The following is a 14,468-nucleotide window of genomic DNA, read 5'->3' as shown; positions in this document are numbered from 1 at the left end:
GTGCTCCTCATGATGATACAAGGTAATATGTTCAGGCATTTTTGGAGGTCTGTGACTCCTTTCGACAACAAGGTGTGCATGAAGATATATTGAAATTGAAGTTATTTCCATATTCTTTAAAAGATCACGCCAGGGCATGGCTCAATGTATTACCTTCCGGCTCGATAAGATATTGGGCTGACTTGTGAAAAAATATTTTGCTATGGCATAATCAATCCAATATGAACAACCATCTTAGAAATGCCATATCATCTTTTCACCAAGACGATGAAGAGTATATGTATGAATGTTGGGACCGATACAAAAGTTTTCTTCGCAAGTGCCCCAATCATGGATTCCACGATTGGACTCAAGCTGTGATGTCCTACAATGGAGTCAATGCACCCACGAGGATGATGCTAGATGCCTTGACAAATGGGACATTGCTAGATAAATCACCTGCAGAGGCATTCAACATTCTGGATAGGATTGCCAACAATGATTATCAGTTTTCATCTTCAAGGCTTAGAGCCGGGCGAAAAGCGCCTGGGACATTTAAGTTGGATACTATGGATTCCGTGTCCATCCAACTTTTAATATGTTGAAGAATTTGCAACAATCAGGTGAGATGAAAGAAGTGAAGGTAGCCAACTCAGCATGTCTATTATGTCATGGCAATAACAATGAGAACGAGTGTCCGACCAATCTAGATTCCATCAACTGTGTAGAGAACTATAATCGAGGCAACAACAACCAATATTCTAACAATCTTGGATAGTGTCAGCGTCCAAACTTCTATTGGGGAAATCAAGGAACCAGTAATGCTAGTCAACCCACAAGGCAGCAGAACTTCAGTGACTCCCAGGGTTTTCAAACGAATATGTCATGGCATAATTATAACGAGGGAGTACCATCTTCATCCAACACAATTTCTTTGGAGGCCAAATGCAAGATTTTATAACAACCACGAAGACCATACTGCATGACCATGCGACCTCTATAAAAAGCCAAGAAGCTTTGCTTCAAAGTCACAACTCGTCTTTAAGGGCCTTGGAGGGTCATGTTGGTCAAATTGCCACGGCATTACAATCTCACCCACATGGCAGTCTTCCTAGTGATACTCAAGTCACTAAAGCTCAAGACAAGGAGCATTATGGTATATTCACCTTAAAGAGTGACATCAAAATCTACAAAGATGCTAAGTTTGGGGAGAAGGCTCGGAGAGCTCAGTCATGAGATTGTGCACGAAGATCCGAAGGTGCAAGAAGATTCACATTCGATGGAAAACAATGATGAGGGTTCGAAGAGTGCAGCCAATGAAGACAATAAAATTTTACCATGGTAAAAGAAAAACCCTCATTAGTAGGATTTGATGACCAAAGGAAAGCTGCAGGATTTTTCCACAATAAATTTTTATGCACTGATAATCACTTGAAGCTTGTTGAAGAAGACGAAGAGCAGCTCGAGGATATTCCAAAGGAGATGAGTTAGTCTAGCTCATCCATAGCTAGACCAAGTATGAAATTTAAACCTTTGGATTCTATTGAAATTACTCATCCTAATCCTCAAGTAACTGCCCATATGTCTAGGCTAGAAATTATAAAAGAATTAAGGAATGAAATGGAGAATAAGGAAAAATTCACTAATGAGAAATTATTATTTGTCGTGGCAATTTTATGGTATGTTAATATTGTCAATTTTCTTGTTAGTGTTATTTTTCTTCCTTACTTAACTAGCCTAGGAAAGAACATGCTCATACACGATGGTGGCTACAGGCATAGGGATGACCTCGACCTCTTCAATGAATTTGCTGCCCAAATGTTTTCAAGTTACCAAAGCAAAAAGGAGCGAAAAAGATCTCATTCCACTACTATTCAGCTCATGCGGAGAGCACTTTAAAGAAGAGAGGACTACTGCAAAGGTCCTACAATTTAGATGTGAAAGACGCGAAATGCCAGGGAAAAATATTTTGAAGGTGGAGTTGTTATATGTGTGGGCATTTTGTTCTACATTGGTGCTCCGATAGAACGCGACAAAAATGCCATAACAATTTAAGATGTTTCAGAAAGAACAGGCACCCAAACATGTGGACAAGGGAAAACCCCTACAGAAGCTACACCCACTTAGAAAGAATACTCAATTGGTATTGACACAAATGATGACATTATTGATGATGTCCACCCATCTGTACAAATGCCATGGTAAATTGCAACACTTCTGGCCAAGCAGACCCAGAACCAAGCTGCGAATCTGACCAACTACCTGACGACCTTCATTTCCTATATCAAGAAAAGGGACGAGGTTGTGGCAATAGCCTTCATGGAGCTCCTTCTGCATGTAGCTCTTGATCTTTCAATCTTATATGATACACTGTTGTGTGCTTCTACGGATGCCACAGTATTAGCAGATGCTCCCCAACCAACTAATGAGGAGAAGCTGAAAGATGTTGACTAAATTCACACTATGCCTACAACTGAGAGAAAAGAGACTGAGCCCTAACTACCAACTTTAACAGTACCACTGTAGTTCACGGAGTCACATGATGTAGCACAATTGGAAATGTCGCAGCAATTTCCTTTGCACATGAGTCGATGCCGTTTTAAAAAGTGTCTAGGCGTAAGGAGCCTCAACTTTCCACAGTCCCAGAAGGCCCCAATACTACCCCTGATGTGCCATCAACAGGCTTTGAACATTCTAGCCCCACACAACTGCGTAAGCGCACCCGTCACACGATCGCCGCACTACCACAAGCATGAAGTCGAGGTACCTTGCATTGCATTGCATTTCATAGCATGTAGTTTACTTTCACCTTAGTTTTTAGTAAGTGTTAAGGACAATGCTTCTCTCAAGTTTGGGGGAGGTAGGATTCCCAAATCATTGCATTATAGTATTAGTATAATGAATATGCCATGACATTAGTAAATGTAGAATTAGTTTTCTGGATTAAATTAAGGATGCTCGATGATGAAAAATTCTTGATGGCTAGGATTGAATGTACATGATTGGTTGAGGATGATAGAACCAACCGTAGGACTTACTTCTTTGAAATCTTTGAATACACGATTGTATGTTTTCCATGCTTGAGGAACTTAGAAATTTTTTATAAGAGAATTCTTGAATGTCGTGGCATAAAACTTTGAATGATGAAAACCCACTTGTTAAAAACAATGAAGTTGTGAATAAATTCCTCGGCATATCTATAGAGGGACACTCCGCTATGCCATGGCATTTCCTGGAAACTGTATATAAATAAATGACAGCTATGGCATATGAGTGAATGAAAGTAATCACGGGATTACTCTACCTGACTAGCTCAGGGGTGGAAGGTATGCTCCCTTTCACCTAGAGTGTGGTATGGTAGGTGTGATGGGCTGACTCCCCTCGTAGCAGAATTAATGAAAGAAAAGAAAACAATGTGGGAGTAAAATTTGTAAATGTCATGGCAAAACAAGAAAGCTTGCTTAGAAAATTTTTAGGTTTGTTAAGCATGGACTGGATAAAAACATGCACACACTCACACAAAGAATCTTGCCCTAGGGGATTGATTTCTCAAACTAGTCTAGCATGTTGAAGCCAAATGTTGAGGGCTGAAATTTTATCCCATATAACTATTCTTCTTCTGAACTTGCCATGGTATTTTTGTTTTGCTTAATACTATCCATTGCTTGAGGACAAACAATAGCTTAAGTTTGGGGGTGTGATAACTCCGTAAAAGGTCATATTTAGGACCTTTTCACTTAAGTTATTGAATGTTTAAGAGCCCATTTAGGACTATATAGATGCATTTAAGAGCATATAGTTGCATGTGGTGGAATTCTATTTGTCGCGTCATTTTATTTTGTAATTAGTATTGCTTTATGGGGAAGGTGTTTGTTTGGTGATGTGCAGTATTTGATAGCAAGGAAAAGAAAAAGGGAAATGCCGTGACATAAGGAGATTGCTGAGCAGAATGAAAATGCCAACTTGATTGGCATTTCGAGAGCGAATAAAATGAAAGAAGATATCTTTGGAGCCAGTTGTCCTTATTTTCACGTGATCTCCGACCATGAGCGAGAAATTCACCTGGAGGGGGTCAGCGCTGCTACAGCCGATCTTGTTGTACCACACTGCCCTACTGTTGTTCCTGTCTGTCCTTTACCTTCTGCAGCGGGATCATGTCGAGTACTCAGCCAGCAACACAGGCTGGATCAATGCCAGCTGCCCAAGGGGACCACTGCCAGCTCTACCTGATCCTCACGTGAATTAAGCATGATTTGGGGTATTCTAGAAATTTTAACACAAATTCCTAGGGTTTTTCTCCCCCTATAAATAGAGGATGAAGCCACAATGGAAAAGGTACTTTACACAAGCCACCAAGAGCGTAAAATTCAGAGAAAATGTTCTCTACCATATTACCATCATTCCATTTCCACAACATACATTTCATTTTGTCACAACATTCTCATTTGTGAATACCATTAGTTATACTTAGTTACTTTAGAATAGTGCATAAACTTTACTCAAGATCTCTCAAATCCCTATGGACACAAAACTCACTCATCACTATATTTCTTGTTCGATTGTGTATACTTGCACATATTTCGCGTCCATATTTAGTACTCACAGTACGCGAACAATACTTTATATAATTTCAATCAAAAGATTTACAAAACTTATCAAAGTGTATACAACTCAAATCTTTATTTACTTTCCAACTATATTTCTTATAACAAAATACATACTATCCAAATACATTTATAATCTGATCTTCGTAAAGGAGAAGCTAACCTGTCTTGGTCTTCTTAGCTTCCTTCTTACTTTCTGGAACCTACGTGTGAAACACTCACACGCTAGACTTAGTGAGGCATAAATAAACTTAAATATAACATCTCATTACTAATTCCTACTATGCATACTTCATGTAACCATATTAAACTATAAAACACATTATGCATCAAAACATAAATACATACACATACATATCATTTCATTGTCCTTATTATTATTCTTATAATTATTAGCATTATTTTAATTATTATCTCTTAGTCATATTCTCTTGTACCCAATATTCTTCACCAAACCATATACACATCATCATATAATTTATGTAACCCATTTCATATCACAAAAACATATACATCACATATATGATATTTGTTATTATCTCTTTATTAGCCCATGTATACTTTTGAGAACCAGAGATATGCAAGTACATAGCGGTTGTGCACATATGCTGTCACCACAACTCGTATAATTCCCACTTAGTGACATATGAATTTGTCCTGGAGGACCACATAGATGTCTCGAAGGACCACATATTACATATATATCCTGAAGAACCACTCCTTAAGGACCATATACATATTCCAATGGACCAAATAGGTGTACCAAAGTACCACATATATGTTCCAAAGGATTACATATATGTCCCGAAGGACCACGTAGAACCCTCGACTCTTGGCATGCCAACTATACCTCTAGCTCTCATGACACATAACATGGGCATTATTATTTATATCATTTCACATGTTCACATATTTATATCACATAGGCTTGTAGCTTCTTATCATATAGTTTATTATCACATAGCTCATATAACAATTTCGTGTGATCTCATAGCTTATCATTTATTCTCTTATGTTTACATATATCATGTAGCATATATATATTCACATATCACATGTTCATATAATTTCTTATGGCCAAATCATATAACTTATATAATCACATAGATCCCTTATATCGGTTCATATGGCTTATCACACTAGCATATATTCATACAAATCATGTAACACATGCAATAACATATAACACATACACTCATATCAAACATATGTTTACATTCATGAATTTATGCATTCTACTATAGGAAATAGACTCGTCGCAAGTCCTATTTTCATTAAACATAATATATCACTAGTATGCACTCACATACAAGCATTAGTCAATACCGATCTCTTATCTCCTTCTCGATGATTATTACTTGGTCGACTTGTCCGGACTTTACTCTCGATAGTTATCTACACGACATAACTTTTATATGCATATCAAGATTCTAGGTATTGTAATTCAATTCTTAATAACTCAAGCTAAAAGAATACTTAATGCACTTTTCCCACTTTGAGTAGTATCGGTACCCCATGTATGGTATCGATACTTTCCTGGCTGTGGTATCGATACCCTATTTCAATTCTGTGATCCTTATTTCAAAATGGTACCGATACTTACTTAATAGTATTGATACCCCCAGTACCAATACTACTCCTTTGGTATCGATACTCTTAGAACAATTATATAAATTGTTCCTTATGGTATCGATACTCATTCAACCAGTATCGATACCCATGCTCTAATTATCACTTATTTCTCTTTGAATTATCGGTACTGGATGAACATTTTCGATACCCCTTGCCCATAATTCATATATCTTACCCGAAAATTTACCAATCTTACTTAAATATTCTACTAGAACCCCTTTTAGTCCTTTAAGCTTAACTACACTTATTATAATCAACTTAGATTACTTTAACTCATCTTAATATCTAATATATCCCATACATACTTGAATTCAAATCAAGCCAATAAATCAACATGTTTCAAATTCATTTCTAACACTTTGAATTTCTTATTTCACCTTATGACAAGTCAAATTCAACTTCAAAATCTATGTACTCATTCTTTTTCAATAATTCACTTAAAAACTCCTTTTACTTAATCTCCCATAACTTATTTATCTTTGAGTTTTAACCCACTTAAAGCTTCCCTTAATCTTTCTTATCACTCTAAGAATCAAAAGAAACATTAAAATTAAAGACATAATCAAGTTGAATCCAACTTACCTTACCACTGAAGCCACAGGAGGAAGAAGATAACCAAGTCTCCAGAGAGTTCTTTCTTTTCCTCTTAAATCCACATGTTTATATCCTTTATAAAAGAAGAATAAAAATCTTTCCTCTGAAAGGACCATTATACCCTCTCATCTTTTCAACTTTGCTAAACAATCCAACATTAAGATTCACCAATAAATCACTGAACTTTTAACTTATTTCGAAATTATGCACAATGTTTCCAAAATTTTCATTTTAGTCACTAGCTCTATTTGGGATGTTACAAGGGTTTCATGAATTGATTATGGATTTTATGGTTATTGATGTTGTAAAATCATTTCCAAGCTTGAATGATGATTAAAATCACCTAGAAATACTTCTTGGATTTTTGGCCTAAACCCTAAATTTAGGGGAAATTGTGATTTGATGAAATTATGTTAGGGGTTTAATTGTAGAAGCTTAGAAATGTTGATTAGAGATTGATTTCATGCTTGAATCAATTGAAATCAAGTAAAAATCATGGAACCCTAACTTTGAAATATTCGGCCTGAGCATTAGAAGATGAGAAAAATTATGGAAAAATTATCTAAGGGTTGGATATGATGTAGGAATGATTCTACAAGCCTTAGAAAGTTATAGGGACCCTTTTGTAATTTTGTGAAAGTTAAGGAACATATTCAACAATTATAGAAAAATTATGGGATCAATGTGTGCTTGTTCAATAGTTGATGTACTATGCTTAAAATTAATGTTAGAGTGTTGAAATTGATGTTAAAATGTGAAATTTGGGCCATTTTGGAAAGTTGGTAAAAGTTGAGGATAAAATCACAGATATGAAAAAGTTGGGAATTTAAGTGAAAATTGTTGAAACGATTTTTTTTCTTAAAGTGATATTTTAAAAACAACATATTTTTTAATTTATTTCTTTATGATTATTTTTTTTTAAGTAATATGATTTAAAAAAACCTCTTGTTTCGAAAAAATTGGGATTCCTTTCAAAAAATAAAAACGTATGGTTCGAGGAGTCGCCATCAATATTTGATTAGGGTGTGATTGGGCACCCAAAACATATTTTGTCATTTTAATAAAAATATTCATTTTAATTAAAACAACAAATTGGAGGTCTGCGTTACCAAAATTCGAGTTCGAGAGTCGGTTACATGTGGGGAAGGATTAGCACCCCCACAACGCCCTAAATCGGTACCTAGTCGATTAATTAATGTCTTTGCAATGAAATTTACAAATTCGAGTTTAATTTAGTTCATGATCCCATAACACAATAAAGATGTAAATTGTATAATGATTATAATATTCAAAAACACAAAAATAGATTAAATTAAAAAGTACCAAGTCATTTTAGAAAGATAAAGAATATTCGATTATTTAAAAATATCGAGACCTGATCTTAGATAAGTTCTAACAATCTTTTCTCGAAAAATTTAAATAACCGAACATTTCCTTTTCTTTCGTTCTCAAATTTTAAGTGACGAATCAATTTTTTAGGTTTCACTGATGGGATACACATTTAATTTAAAATCATCGAAAGCAGCTCTCTAATGAGTTAAGACAAGCCACTCAAAACAATTTTAAATTAAAAGGGTATTACTCTTAATCCAATTATTTTATAGAGGTCGAGCTATGCACGTGATGGTATCATACAATTTAGACAAAATGATGTCATGCAAAAATTCTTCATACAAACAAATATATTTAAATCAACCTTTTCATACACACTAAATCTTTAACTAAGGAATTTAAGACATCAATATGCCATTAATATGTATACAGATATACATTATTGTGACAACAGTAAGCATAAAGCATATAATATATACATTATAAAGTACACAGGTATGATATTAAATGGGTTTACACATCTATAAATATATAGCACGCATATATATAAGATGAATGTGAATACATAATTTACACTCATATTTGCATAATATTAGGCAACATACACATGCAAAATAAATGCCCAGAATGATCATGACCCATAAAATTTCCATAACGCAGATAAATTGCCTTTTCTAAAAGAATCAAAACTTAGTGGCCTCAAATCAGCCGTGCTTAAATTTACAACATCAATAACCTCACATTGAAAGCGTGGCATCATATGATTGACAATTAAAATACAACACTTTTCAGAGAAAGAAACATGATTAACTCATATGGATTAGTCTCCAACGTTCGTTTACCTCCTTACAGTTTCTGGAAGATTGAAGAGCCGACCTTTCTCTCCAATCAACTGGGTTCGAGATGTTGATAACGCCACGCGCACGGTCACATTAAAGCCAGGGTACAGCCACACTCTTCAACGTCACCGGTAATCAAAGCCTGGTGTTTAGTAAGGCGGCGGCGAATGGTACAAGTCTTGTTGAGACGAACCTTTATCCTCCCTCTTTTTCATTTTTTTTATTTGCAGGAATGATTATTTATCATCTTCAAAGAGGATCTTCTTTCCCTTATTAAGAGATTTGAAAATCTCCCCTCATAAAAGAGATATTATTTTTCTTCTTAGATTGATTTGAATTTACTGTATTTTAGGAAATAATAATATTCTTTTCAAAAGATTATTATTCTTTCCATAAAGCTCATATTCTCTTCATCGATCGGTATATGGCATGTGACTGGTCGCGGGGCTTATAAATGGGTTGAAGGATGTAATGGGCTCGAATGAAATTCCAAACTTTAATTTGGATCTTCTATTTTTCGGCTTTAAAATTCAATTGCATGGTTACTGAACCCACATAAATGTTTGACATTTCTCAAAACCCAACTCTTTTCGCCCAGACAAGCCACTTGAACTAATTTAACGACCAAGTGTGAACGTCTTTAAACTGCCACTCAACCACCTTCAATGGATTTGAGTCGTCCGGACAAAATTAGGGTATTACAAAAATGTTATGTGAAGTTTGGATAAATTTGGATTAAAAGGAACTTGAATGGTCAATTAGAAGTGTTGAATTTGTATTAAATGAGCATCGTAAGATTTTTATGAATTTATTTTCTAATGTGCGCCTATGTTAGTAAAATTCTAACATGTGGTTTGAATTAGTATGTTTTTTGTAATGATTCTCATTTAGATTGTGTGCTTGGAATCAAGATCAAACATTGTTAAAGATAAGGAGAAGCTTCTTAAGCATGAAATGTGAATTTCTAAGGAAGGTTTACAAGCTAAGGACACCAAGTGAATGCATATGTAATTTGTATTTATGTTATCGAGCAAACATTGACTTGTGATGAGCCAGTGACGGAGTTACTATGGTAAGAAGTGACTCCTAATGTTGTGTGACTTTTTGATTCATGCACATATGTTCATTTGGTAAGCTAATAAAAGTAGTGAATAAGCTGAAAATGCAAATTGGTGAAATATGCCTAGAAATTATGTTTTGAACAGTAAGTTTAGAAAATCGCCATAAATTATAAAGAAATTATTAGTGATTATTTTTTATAACATTAGATTTATATATCAGTCTAGTTTTGTTTTAGAACAAACCGAAATTGAATTTTAAGTGTATACAAAAAGATATGAATTTTTAATCGATGATAGGTCAGAAAACAGGGCAGCAGATTCTGCTCAAAACAATTTATGTAAGTCAACTTTGAAAATTCACTATAAATTGTACAAATTAAACTAGAAGGAGTCCCTTATATGGTTGGATTTTTATTCGAGTATTGTTTCCATTGGTATAAACATAATAATTTTTAAGTGTGTAGATTAATACAAAATAATTTTTTCTTTAAAGGTAGTTTAATCTACCAGTATATCAAATTTGTCATAATTGTGTTTTCATGTTACTCTAATGTTATATGATATTATAAATGTTTGAAATGAATCAACTTTATTATAGTTGACATAATGATTATGATATTTATTTCATGATGAATATTATGTGTTTGTTAAGGAAAGGTAAGTGACGATGTTCATGATATATATATATATATATATATATATGAGCTACCCATTATATTATGGTATGAAAAAAATTGATATGTTGAGATATTGATATCATGATATTTAATAACATACAATAATTAATGGAAAAGCCCATTGTATGTTGCATTTAGAGTCTTAGGTACAATTGGCATGCCAGGAAGTTGAGTAAAGTTCAAGTTAAGTTAAGTTCTGGTACATTCATGTACATTACTAATGGCAGCGTTGGTGCATATGATATGATTTGCACTTGGAGTGCATTTTATGATGATGATTGGCACTTTGTACTGCCTAGTGCACACATTATGTATGACTCATGTACTTTGCATTCTTATAAATATGCATTGGGATATGAATATGATAATAAGCTATGAATCTAAAATTAAGTTATGAATCTGAAAGTAAGTTCTGAGTCAGAAAATGAATTCAGAAATGTGAAAGTACTTGTTATGTAATGAATATGAAAGTGAAAAATGAAAATGAAATATGAAATTTCTAAAAAATATATGAATAAAAAAGAATATGACATGATTGTTATGTCTATTATTGGTTATAATGGTTCTGACAAAATCATGAGATGATGATTTTCAGGTTGTGATGAGGAAAAATGAATCGAATAAGTCAGGTTGGATATTTAATGATTTTATTGGAATTTAAGTTTAATGTTTTAAGTTGTAATGATATTTCAAGTTTGATATAACCGAATATATGGTTTAGATATTGTTAAGCTGTTTAATATTTTATATCATTTAGATTGTTTATAATGTCTCACTAAGTATATACTTAGCGTGTGATGATTTTCACGCGTAGGTAAAGAATAGCAAGTGAAGTGAGGAGTTCAGTTGACATCAATCAACAAAGAAAAGTTACAGGTATCAGTAACGATATCCTACTACTTTAAATTCTCTAGATGGCATGTATATGAATAAGAAATGTATAAGACATGTTATTAGGGATATTTAATGAAACTAAGTTTTATGTTTTAGATAAATGTTATATTTTTATAGAATAAGAAATATTTTTAAATTAGATAGTTTTTAGATAGTTTTCTTTACAATGTGAAATAGTACAGAACTGACTAGCTACTGCCTAAGATTATTATTAATTTGAATGTTTAGATATTATATTATATTATTATTTTACGTGACATTATTTTATTAAAAGGATTAAATTAGATCAATTTTAAACGTTCAATTTTGTACTAGTTTTCAACTAGAGAATTTATGTAAAAGTTGTGTGACATCTTTAACTTGTATTTTAGTAAGTATACGGGTTAAGGGTGTTACATTTATTGGTATCAGAGTTACAGTTTTAGCTGATTCTAGGACTAAATCGAGCTTGTTTTGTGTCAAAAGGTGTATACATGCCACTAGGATGTCAATGTTACTGATCTGGTTATTGTAAGGTTCGATTGATGTCACTCCTTTCTCATGAAGGTGAATAAATATAATGTATGCATAAGATGTGTGTAATTGAGGGTTTGAATTAAGTGACCAAGAAGAAGGTTTAAAAAAATAAACTAATAGTGTTAATAATGCAGTTAGCCACAATTCTCCTATTTAGTCTAAATAAAGATGATGCATCGTCATAGTAGAAAGTGCCATTGCAAGTTAAAAGAAACCCTTGTTCATACATAAGTATAGTATGGATTAAAGAATGGAACACTCTGATAGAAATGATCCTAAATGACATGTTTTTGATTAACCCTTTAGGCCAGAATACGAGGGTGAGTCATATTTGTATAATGGATTGATTACCCCTACCATGTCACGATAAATTATCACTTAAAGCGATTAATTTTAAAGAATTAAAAAGGTTTTGAGATATTAGTGGTAGGGAAAGAGAGTAAATTCGTTTCCTAATGTGATTTTAGCAGTAACTATTATGAAGTTATTACTATAAGGTTGTCAAGCCTTTTTAGTAATTGTAGTGGATACTCAAACTTCATAGTTAAGTTGGAAGATATTCCCACTATTCGAGAGTATTCAAATGTGTCTCTGTAAAAGTTACATGGATTACTTTCAGATTGAGATGTAGAAAATAAAATAGAGGTGCCACCGGGTATTGCATTTATTTCTATAGCCCCATATCGAGTGGATCTAATTGAGCTAAGAAAATTAATGGCATAGTTAATAGAATTATTAAGATCGAGAATTTACAAGACTAAGTATTGTTATCCGGGAAGCACAAGTGTTAATTTTAAAAAATAAATATGGGTCATGCAATAATGCATGAACTATCATCAGTTAAATAAGGTAACAATGAATAACAAGTATCCTCCTCCAAGGATTGATGATCTTTTGATCAGTTAAAAGGTGCATTAGTGTTTCCCAAGACTGATCTCCTACTCGGATGTTATCAGTTGAAGATAAGGAAGAAGATCTTCCTAAGACAGTTCTTAGAATTTAGTATGGACACTACGAGTTTGCAATAATGTCTTTTGGTTTAACAAATGTTCCTACAACATTTATTGATTTGATAAATCGAGTATTTCAGTTATACTTGGATAAATTGGTGGCAGTGTTCATTGATGATATTTTGACCTATTGTGATACATGCACCAGAGTCCATAATACATGTTTCTTTGGACTAATGTTTCTACGCGAACCTATTAGAAGAACAAAGTCTCAAAGATTCAAAGCATATCTATTCGGTAAGTATAATGTGAATGAATCATTAAACGATTCTAATGTTGCTCCCTTTAATGTTTCAGATTCGAGGTCGAATCTTTTTGAAGAAAGGGAGGATGACACATGCATCACAAGGCTCACATCAAAGGAAGAAGTAATAACTCTTCCAAATGATCCACTCATCCAAGCATTGGAAAAGAAGATCAGAACAGAAGCAGACTTACGACGACTTTTTGAATGGGATCCTGATCTTATTTAGTCAATATGTCTTCTGTAGATATGACCTTCTGTCTCTTATCTTTCCAACGGTTCTTGAATCGCATCAATCTGATATCGGGAACTCAAGATATGACTATTTTACTGAAGACGGTGCATGCAGAAAATCCTATACGGGATTAATACGGGATTTTGTAAATATTACGAATTTTCAATATTTTTATTGATTATTTGTAATATAACTTAATATAGGATGATGCATTATCTTTTAGGATTAGATTTATTATTTTATTAGGAATTAAGGTTGGGTTAAAAATATTATCTTTAGTTATTATTATTTTATTAGGAATTAGAGTTAAGATATGTTTAGTTTATTATTATTTTATTCATTAGTTTTTTTAGGACCTTTAGAACTCAACCCCTATATAAAGGAGGCTTCATTAAACTTTGTAATTCAAGATTTCTTTGATTAATAATACAACGAGAGTTCGTTTTTGCAAGTGCTGATTGCCTTGTGCCTTCGAAGCTTCTTCTCCTTGAGTTCTTTCAAGTTCTTGTGAGGGAGATTAATCTTCACACTCCAATTTGCCTTTTCATTGTGACTAGGAGGGTTGGTTAGAGCCATATTATCGTGTTTGCCTTTTCATTGCAACTAGGAGGGCTCGATAGGACACTTATCCATCTATTTTCCACAAAATCATCCTCACCATCATCATCTTTACCGTTCACCTTCATAAGGGAGATCTTTTGATTTCTTTATTATCTTATCTTATTTTATTTTTAATTTCTTTATCTTTTGTTTATCTTGTTCTAATCTTGTTTCTTACCTTCTTTCCAGCACTTAAACAAAACTCTAAAAGACCCTAGTTACTGCCACCACCTTCCCATATTCATCCCCTT

At 33.5% G+C, this 14,468-nt stretch overlaps 1 non-coding gene across 1 annotated transcript; it reads right to left on the bottom strand.

Annotated features, from left to right (window-relative positions):
• Nucleotides 1–230: 230 nt before the first annotated feature.
• On the bottom strand, nucleotides 231–337 carry LOC120182820. The gene has a single exon (XR_005521873.1). It is a non-coding gene; the product is annotated as a small nucleolar RNA R71 (small nucleolar RNA).
• Nucleotides 338–14,468: the final 14,131 nt, after the last annotated feature.

The sequence above is a fragment of the Hibiscus syriacus genome, unplaced genomic scaffold (assembly GCF_006381635.1).
Source record: "Hibiscus syriacus cultivar Baekdansim isolate YM2019G1 unplaced genomic scaffold, ASM638163v2 tig00003721_pilon, whole genome shotgun sequence".
NCBI classification, from domain to species: Eukaryota; Viridiplantae; Streptophyta; class Magnoliopsida; order Malvales; family Malvaceae; genus Hibiscus; species Hibiscus syriacus.
The sequence above is the reverse complement of the archived record's forward strand: the minus strand, read 5'-3'. Positions and strand labels throughout refer to the sequence as shown.